At 34.5% G+C, this 8,166-nt stretch overlaps 1 long non-coding RNA gene across 1 annotated transcript; it reads left to right on the top strand.

Moving 5' to 3' along the window:
* The first annotated feature begins 4,575 nt into the window (after positions 1-4,575).
* Positions 4,576-5,219, top strand: LOC136820725 (uncharacterized). Its single transcript, XR_010848636.1, has 2 exons — positions 4,576-4,606; positions 4,896-5,219. It is a non-coding gene; the product is annotated as an uncharacterized lncRNA (long non-coding RNA).
* Positions 5,220-8,166: the final 2,947 nt, after the last annotated feature.

Consider the following 8,166-nt stretch of genomic DNA (forward strand, 5'->3'; position numbering starts at 1 on the left):
TGACTTTTTTTTTGACTTTTTTGACTTTTTTTCGACTTTTTTGACTTTTTTTTTGACTTTTTGTAGAGGTGTACGATAATTTTTCGAGTGATTTACCCCTCGATTTACAGGAATTTGTCGGAATTTGTATTAAAAAGTGGCGTCATCAAAAAATGCCCCAAAACCTTATCAATCGACTATGCTTTCTGCATTCTGGTGGTTCTAGAACCGTTAAAGCCTAAGTACCCCCACTTAGGCAAAATGGGTGCCGGGTATGTGCGAGCCATAATAAGGGTTCTTTTCAGACGCCCTCGAAAGTTCCTCAAAGGAGTACAAAAACCATTAACAAACAATTGAGTCTCTGTGAGTGTTAAAATTACCGAAATAAAAAAAACCGACTCCTTCAAAGGGTCATAAATTCTTGAAAATTTGAAATAGTCTCTCTCTTCTCTAAGGGTGAGAAAAAGTCCAAAAATGGGCCGAATCTTCGAAAGGCAGTCTCTCTAAGAAAGAGCCCATGGGGTGTAGTCGGATTTTGGACTGACGGTATGTGCGGGCTAAAAATCGCAGTGGTTTTCCCGAAAAATACACACTTACAGTGCATTTTTCGCCTCTACTACTATAAGAAAGCTATAGCCCATCCACAATCTGTGGAAATCGACGACAAAAGAGCCTGTCATCATTAACTCGATGGAAAAATTTGCCTTTTTTCTTTCGAGTTAAAATACGTTATATAACTCGAAGATTATGTGCCTCGGTTTTGTGAGCCTGATTCGCATCCCCTATATCATAACTTATCAGAGGGGATGTGTGCAGCCTAATTACTTAGCAGTACTTTCGCGCGCATTTTGATAATTTCGATGCGCGCGCATAATTTATGGAAAAAGCTGACTCTGCAGAAAAAAGGAAAACAAATGAAAATGAAAACATAGATTCATTTCGAAACAAAATGGCTGTTGGGCTGTTGGTTGACAATACATGTGGCTGATGTTTTGATGTGGTTTTTAGTAGTTTTGAAAGTCTTTAGAGCTTGTGAAAGAGTTTTTATGGTAAGTTGATTATGTGTGTTTGCCTGGGTTTCCAAAGTTCAGAAAGTCTGTCAACAAGGGTTCACACACAGACTGTTTATAACATTCTGTGTCAGACTACAGCACCTGACCCCGAGAATGTAGTAAACCCCGAGAATGTAGGTTTCTCATTTTTTAGCATTGTAACCCTAACGATAGTTCAACTTCATAAAAATTTGTTTCAGAGCATACTGTTACATCTTACTGATTATTTCTGGACAGAAAATTTTAACTTGAATTAATTTTTTCCAACGAAAATCTGAATGGAAGTTGATTGAATATTACCTGAACTGAGACATTCTTTAAATAAATCCTCTCTAAATCTAAATCTATTGGAATTAAGTTATGATGATAGGGTATTTTCTTAGTCCTAATGAACTAAGGAAATGGCGAAAATAGTCCATTTCAATATTTACTGTTCTGTGTTGTTAGATATTTTGACGAAAATGTTTGACCTAACTTTTGGGGTTAGTTGACCTACAATTTGGGGGCCTTTATAACCCGACATAAAAAGTCTGTCAAATTATATAAAACTTGTTTGTTGTACTTTTATAACATGAAAGTACTACCTGAGAGATGATTAATGTTGAAATTTTGAGCTTTTACGACGTGTCCCAGACCCGTTGGGGCCCCAGCCCAATCAGAAAATTTGGAGCAATATAATTTCGATTCTAATTTGGACTTTAGTAGAAATTTTTGGACCCGATGTGGGAAAAAGTTCCACCGGGGCTGTGAGGCAGGGGTGTTGTTACATTATTCACATATTTCAACACAAAATTTTCAACCTACAAAATAAAAACAACTTTCTTGTCTCTTCTTTTCGTCCTTCCTTTTACTTTTCCTCATTTGTAGTACGATGAAATTAATATATTTGTTAATTTTTTTGTCAGTGTATATTTCTAAAGTATGAATTTCACTTAGATATCAATAATTTCCGATGAATACCGAAATTCCATTCTCGACAACCGAATCTTTTCACCTACATTCTGGGGGTTGAAAAGTGAAAAAATCCAATTTTCAGAATAACAAAATGCTCTTTAGAATATTGTTTTCGCATAAAACATTTCTAAAATTAGTTGTTAGAATTAATCCAATTGAAAAAATATCAACATTTTACTATTACTGGATTTAAAGGGTTGGTGTAATTTAAGATGCACGATCTAACGATTTACGATTCACGATGCGCGATCCATGCATAAAGTATGCTGATTATTCCTAATAATTATCATAAAACTTAAATTATATAACATAATTCTAAAACAATGGCATAATCTTTTCTCGCTTTTGTTTACCACAGTAAATTTATCCAAAAAAAGGAATAAGTAAGCAATGGAACTACAAATAATTACGACCGTAAAATTATGGAAAAATTAACTTACATAATCTTACAATAGAAAGAAAGTGAAAGTAATAAAACAATGCACAAGAAACATTTTTGCTCTCAGTTTTAACAATCAATAATCGAATATAGGAATTTCTTTCTTAAAGCAAATAAAAGAATATATTGGAGAATGATATGTTTTGCGAACCGTAATGTACGAAGCAAAAAACGGATGCTCTATTATGAGAAAGAATTTTCTTTCGGTAAACAATTCCCCTATATTGATTCAAGTTATGAAAAAGAGAGAGTACAGAAGGTGAATGCACGTGGCTTTCACTTTCTTTTAATCTATGAAAACGCACTGAAAACTTTTTTTAAATATAATTTGTATAATCTTACATAAATTATGTTTTTAAAAATAATTGAGTTTCAGCGAATGAAAGTTTGTAAATTGCCTAAATATTTTATCATGATTAGTATAATTACGCATGAATTAACATATTTTATGCACGGATCGCGAATCGTGCATCGTAAATCGTTAGATCGTGCATCTTAAATTACACCAACCCGGATTTAAAGCCATAAAACCAAACCTACATTCTGGGGGCTATAACGAAAATGGGAGTCAACTTCAAGGACCAAAAAAATTGGTCTATCTATCAAAAGTAATGAAACTAACACCTGGGAAAGGATTTTGGGAGTTCAAAATTTCGTTGAAAATATTTAATATCTTTTAAAATTCAAATCTACATCTTTTAGGTCTGATTCAAATTTCACCTACATTCTCGGGGTCAGGTGCTGTAATCTACCTGCACCAAGCTCTATAATTTTAGAACTTCGGGAGGTGAGGTATTTTTTGTTTTTTCTAAGATTATGAGCTTGGATTCCCAGGCTAGGATTAAATATATAAGCGTATCGCATTTTGCAATTCCAGTTTTCAGAGCATGTCATGGTTTTTGCCCACAAGGAAAATTTCCAACATAAAACTCTGCCCCTAAGATCTGTTTCCCACCACAAAAAAAAGCCAGAAAAACAGGTAAATATACCGTGAGATCGGGTAACTTGCATCAGTGGAGGCTAACATGCATAGCCCTCAAATGAATGACCTGGCTGGTCATTAAAATACAAAGTTAAATCAAAACAAAAATGGTAGAGAGGATCCTGCTGACGCACCGGACTGTCCGGTGTATTTGTCCGGTGGCAAAAAGTATCCTTTCGCTACACCAGACGCAATAAGTCCGGTGTCAGTCCGGTGTTGCATACAGGGAATTTTGGACACCGGACATTTATGAAACAAAAAATTAAGAAACACCGGATGCACCGGACTGGTCATGTCCGGTTTTTTGATTGTCTGGTGGAAAAAATATCCTTCTCCAACACCGGACATGTGACTTTCTTAAGTCCGGTGTAGAGATTGTCTGGTGGTAAAAAAAATTCTCATTTTACACCGGACTTTCGCGTGTCCGGTGTTCGTTAAGTCCGGTGTGTCGGCAGGGTCCTTGGTAGAGTGGAGCTGTGAGCGAAGCTGCATAGTTCATTTGTTTTGAAATTTTGCTGCTTTGATTGGTCATTCATTTGATGGCTATGCACTGATGCAAGTTACCAGACTCCACGGTAGCCAGTTTCAATGATTTTGCCCCTGGACTGTGTAGATATTATCAAAATTTTGCCCCTGCACTTGAAAAGTGAGCACTTTAAAAAACCATAACATTAGACATAAACTCAACCTGAAATATCGCCAGCAAGGTACAAAAATATCCTTCTATTTGTCTGACGGTAAATTATTCTCCTGGGAATAGAACTGCCAAATCAAAATATTGATTTGAACCCTCTGATTTACAGTGGCTTTTACTAACGTGTTGCGCTTGACTTTGTATATATATCAAAACAGGAGTCTTAATATTTTCTTGCATGGGAAAGAATGTGTGACATTATAATTACTGCTTCAGTTTGCATGTTTTGAAAATTTGATGTGTGTACTCCTTTTTCGTGGAATTTTTTAATGGCATGAAAATAGAATATGCTACCGTGAAGTCGGATAATTTGCATCAGTGGAGGCAAATTTGCATACCTAGCCCTCAAATGAATGACCTGTCTGATCATTAAAATACAAACTTAAATCAAAACAAAAATGGTAGAGTGGAGCTGCGTAGTTCATTTGTTTTGAAATTTTGCTGCTTTGATTGGTCAGTCATTTGATGGCTATGCATGTCAGTACAGTCAAGTATCAATATTTGAGGTATTACGAAAATTGCTACTTTTTGCCGTAATCGCTTTCGTTTTTAACATAAGGTCTTAGCAACGGGTACCCCGGGCATAGTTACAGGGCATTGAGAAAAAATCCTGACATAGAATTTCAAAAAGATTCACGCTATCATATTCTACATTACAAAATACACCTGTTCTATGTTGGGTTTTTTTCTCGGTGTTTTGTAGGCTTAATTATCGTCATGCAAAGTAAATAAAACCCCCTGGAAATCTTTAGGTTTTGATAAGCAAAATACTTACATACTATTGTTTACTTTCAGGTATTCATCCAATCAGAATTCACGCTCAGAAACTTTCAACCAATCAAAATTCAACCGTGACACGGGAAATGATCCAATCAGAATCCCGAAGCTAAAGACTTACAGCCAATCAGAATTTGTTAGCGAGCGGTATTCATCCAATTGGAATCGCGTAACACGAAAGCGAAAGTGAAAGTAAAGGCGGAAATATATTCTTTTTTCGACGTGATTTGCATATATTAGAACAGAAAGAAACGCCAATTTGTCAAAGATTTGTTTAAAACCACCTTATTTTTTGTTGAGTATCGCCTAAATTTATCGAAAAAATATGCTTTTCAACATTAATCTTAAAATCTCTTTTATTGTTAAGTATCCCCGGGGCGCTCAACGCCGAAAGAAAAATAAGCGGGCGGAACCGCCCTCGTAGTTTAATCCCGGGATTGAAAAAACCTGGAGAAAACCCTTTCCCTACATATAATGTAGCTAAGGAATTTTAAAACACGGCATTAAAAGTGAAACAAGATGGCGGAGAAGTAGTGATTGGAGGTTTTTGCAATTAGACAGCATGACAAAGGTTTGTTATATTTTAGCATAACAAAGACAAACTCAGGAGGTAAGGTAAATTGCGTTTTGACTGCTTTTAACTGTTTTTCTAATAAAGAATATCTTCAAACTTGACTTCACTGCATGTTTGCCTCCACTGATGCAAGTTACCCGACTTCACGGTATGTCTTTAAGAACAAATTTCTAAAAGGCTTTTGTTGTTCTGTAAATATTTCTTTTTGGATTAAGAAATTGCATCTTTTTATTGTTCTAATGATTATATATAATATTTCTTTATATTATATATATAATATTTCTTTTATTTTCAAAAATTAAGGGGGGTTTTGTGACATTTTTTTGACTTTCTTATTTGATCCACATTTTTCTTTATAATTTTTTGTGAATGTGGGTTACATTTTTCAAATAACTTTAGAAAGAGAGCCTGATTGTTAAGCTTTCCAATTATATAATTATTAAGTTTTGTGGGTAACTAGGTATGATTTTATTCAAGTTTTTCACAGGTAAAGTTTTGTTGGTTACAATGGTAGAGGGAGGTCCCCAGTGCACGAACGCCAAACTTATTTTTCACTTTTTTCACTTACTTTTAGCTTTTACATAAATCCTATTTGACCATCTTGTAGACAAGGTTGAAGTCCTTCTTTCAGTTGGTTTTCACTTTATTTGAAGGCTTCTTCTTGGAATAATAAGTCGTTAAAGCGAGCTCTATTCGAACCCAGTTCGCGAACGAGGAACCAATGCGCGAACGATCTTTTGAAAGAAAAAATTAGAGCTCCGCTCGCAGGTAATACTTTAACTCTCTTCCGAGATGATACAGGGGTATTTGAACTTTTCAAAACCACGTGCTTTTTCACTAAAAAAGCGTCTCTTTTATAAGAACTTTAGCGTTTTACTAACCTGTTTATTTTTGTAAATATTTTCTTGTCGTCCATTTTTTTGTTTTCTTTTTCAAGTTTTGCTCATCGAAAAGCGTGGCAATGTAGTGTCTTCTTTTTTAATTGAGATCGACAGCGCTGTCGAATGTTTTGACGTTGCAATGTCTTCATTTTGAATATGGTGTTCGGATCGTTCGCGGACTGGAACCTTTTTTATATCAACTACTGGTGATGTTTCTATTGATTTTGAATTAATGAGCTAACATGTTTCAATTAAATTTTGTGTGATGGAAGATAACAGGTTTTTAAAAGAGGGAAGTCATTTTCAGAACTCTTCTTGCGCACATTTTCTTATAAAAAACATTTTCTCTCGCGATCAGGCATGTTTACAAAAATCCCGAATTTCATGATTTTTTTACTTGGCCTCGTTCAAAATCGGTTTGGTGTTGTTCTAGTGCTCCGTTTATTTGGAAAAAAATGGTGAGTATTGTTAAAGAATGCCACAAATATGATTTAAAAGCAAGTGTTGTGGGTAACATTCTTCCAAATAGAAGCAAGAAATGTGGGTTACATTTCTGAAGAAGGGTCCCCTTGGTTTACCATTGATATTTGAGCGTATATTTTTGTACAGACATTTTCCAACCTATCAACAGCTTCCTCAAATAAAAAAAATTGCTCTTTGTCAAATATTGTGGGTTACATTTTCGATTTCATCTTATGATATTAGTCGTGTTTGCCATAATGTCTTCCTTGCTTATACATAACTACTAAGAAATTTTTGTACAAATTGTTCTAGGAACAGTTCTTAGAAATAGTTTTTACCTTAAGCAAACACATTTTATCTTTTAGGGAATTAAGGCAAGAATTGTGGGTTACTTATGCCACTTAATACACTGAAGCTAAGTTTTGAATGCTTAACCAGTAACCTATTTCTTTTCTTTTTTTCTCCCAATTGTTTTTTAGTATTGTTTTTCTCTCCAAGTATAAAAATATTGAATTAAATGAGGACATGCATAATAATGTTTCGTTAAAGAATCATGGGTTACATTCAAGGTTACAAAGCTACCGTAAGTTGGTCTAATGTCGACATCCGTCTTCTAATTTCAACACCCTTCTTTAGAGATAGGAACAATATAAACTGAGGAAGGTCGGAATCGCTGATTGACTTTGATTAGCGTAATGTCGACATCCGTCTTCTAATTTCGACACCCTTCTTTAGAGATAGGAACAATATAAACTGAGGAAGGTCGGAATCGCTGATTGACTTTGATTAGCGTGATGAGAGGACAAATCTTTAGACCATCAGTGATTTCGACCTTCTTAATATTCCTATCTATAAAGAAGGATGTCGAAATTAGAAGATGGATGTCGACATTAGACCAACTTACGGTACCTTTCTTTCTTTTTTTTTTTACAGAAGACATTGCATAGCGTTTTTAGAAATTAGAATGTTTAGAATTTTTTTGAAGCGTTTTTTACTAGACTTTTGAGAAAGTTTTGTTTTGCAAATGAATCAGTAGTGAGAAAGGTTCTGTGGGTTACAGTCCTACAGTGGAACAGTTTTTTTCAATTCTGGTTGCTGAAGACCAAAGCATTATAGTTTTAACATTTGTTACACTTCTTTTTTTAAACCTTTTATTCTGTGTAACCCACAAAAGTTGCTCAGAAGATAGTGTTAATGATAGTGTTAAGCACTTTTAATCTTTGTGTAAACTTGCAAATGTTTTGCATATTTTCCAACTAAATTTCCAAAAAAATTTGTTTCTTCTATAATAATAGAAAATGGAAAGCTATTCCTGTTTTTGTTCTATTATGAAATTTAATAATAGCAAATCTCGAGAGACACTTTAAATAAA

This window comes from Clytia hemisphaerica, unplaced genomic scaffold (genome assembly GCF_902728285.1).
Source record: "Clytia hemisphaerica strain Z4C2 unplaced genomic scaffold, Clytia hemisphaerica genome assembly, whole genome shotgun sequence".
Taxonomy (NCBI): domain Eukaryota; kingdom Metazoa; phylum Cnidaria; class Hydrozoa; order Leptothecata; family Clytiidae; genus Clytia; species Clytia hemisphaerica.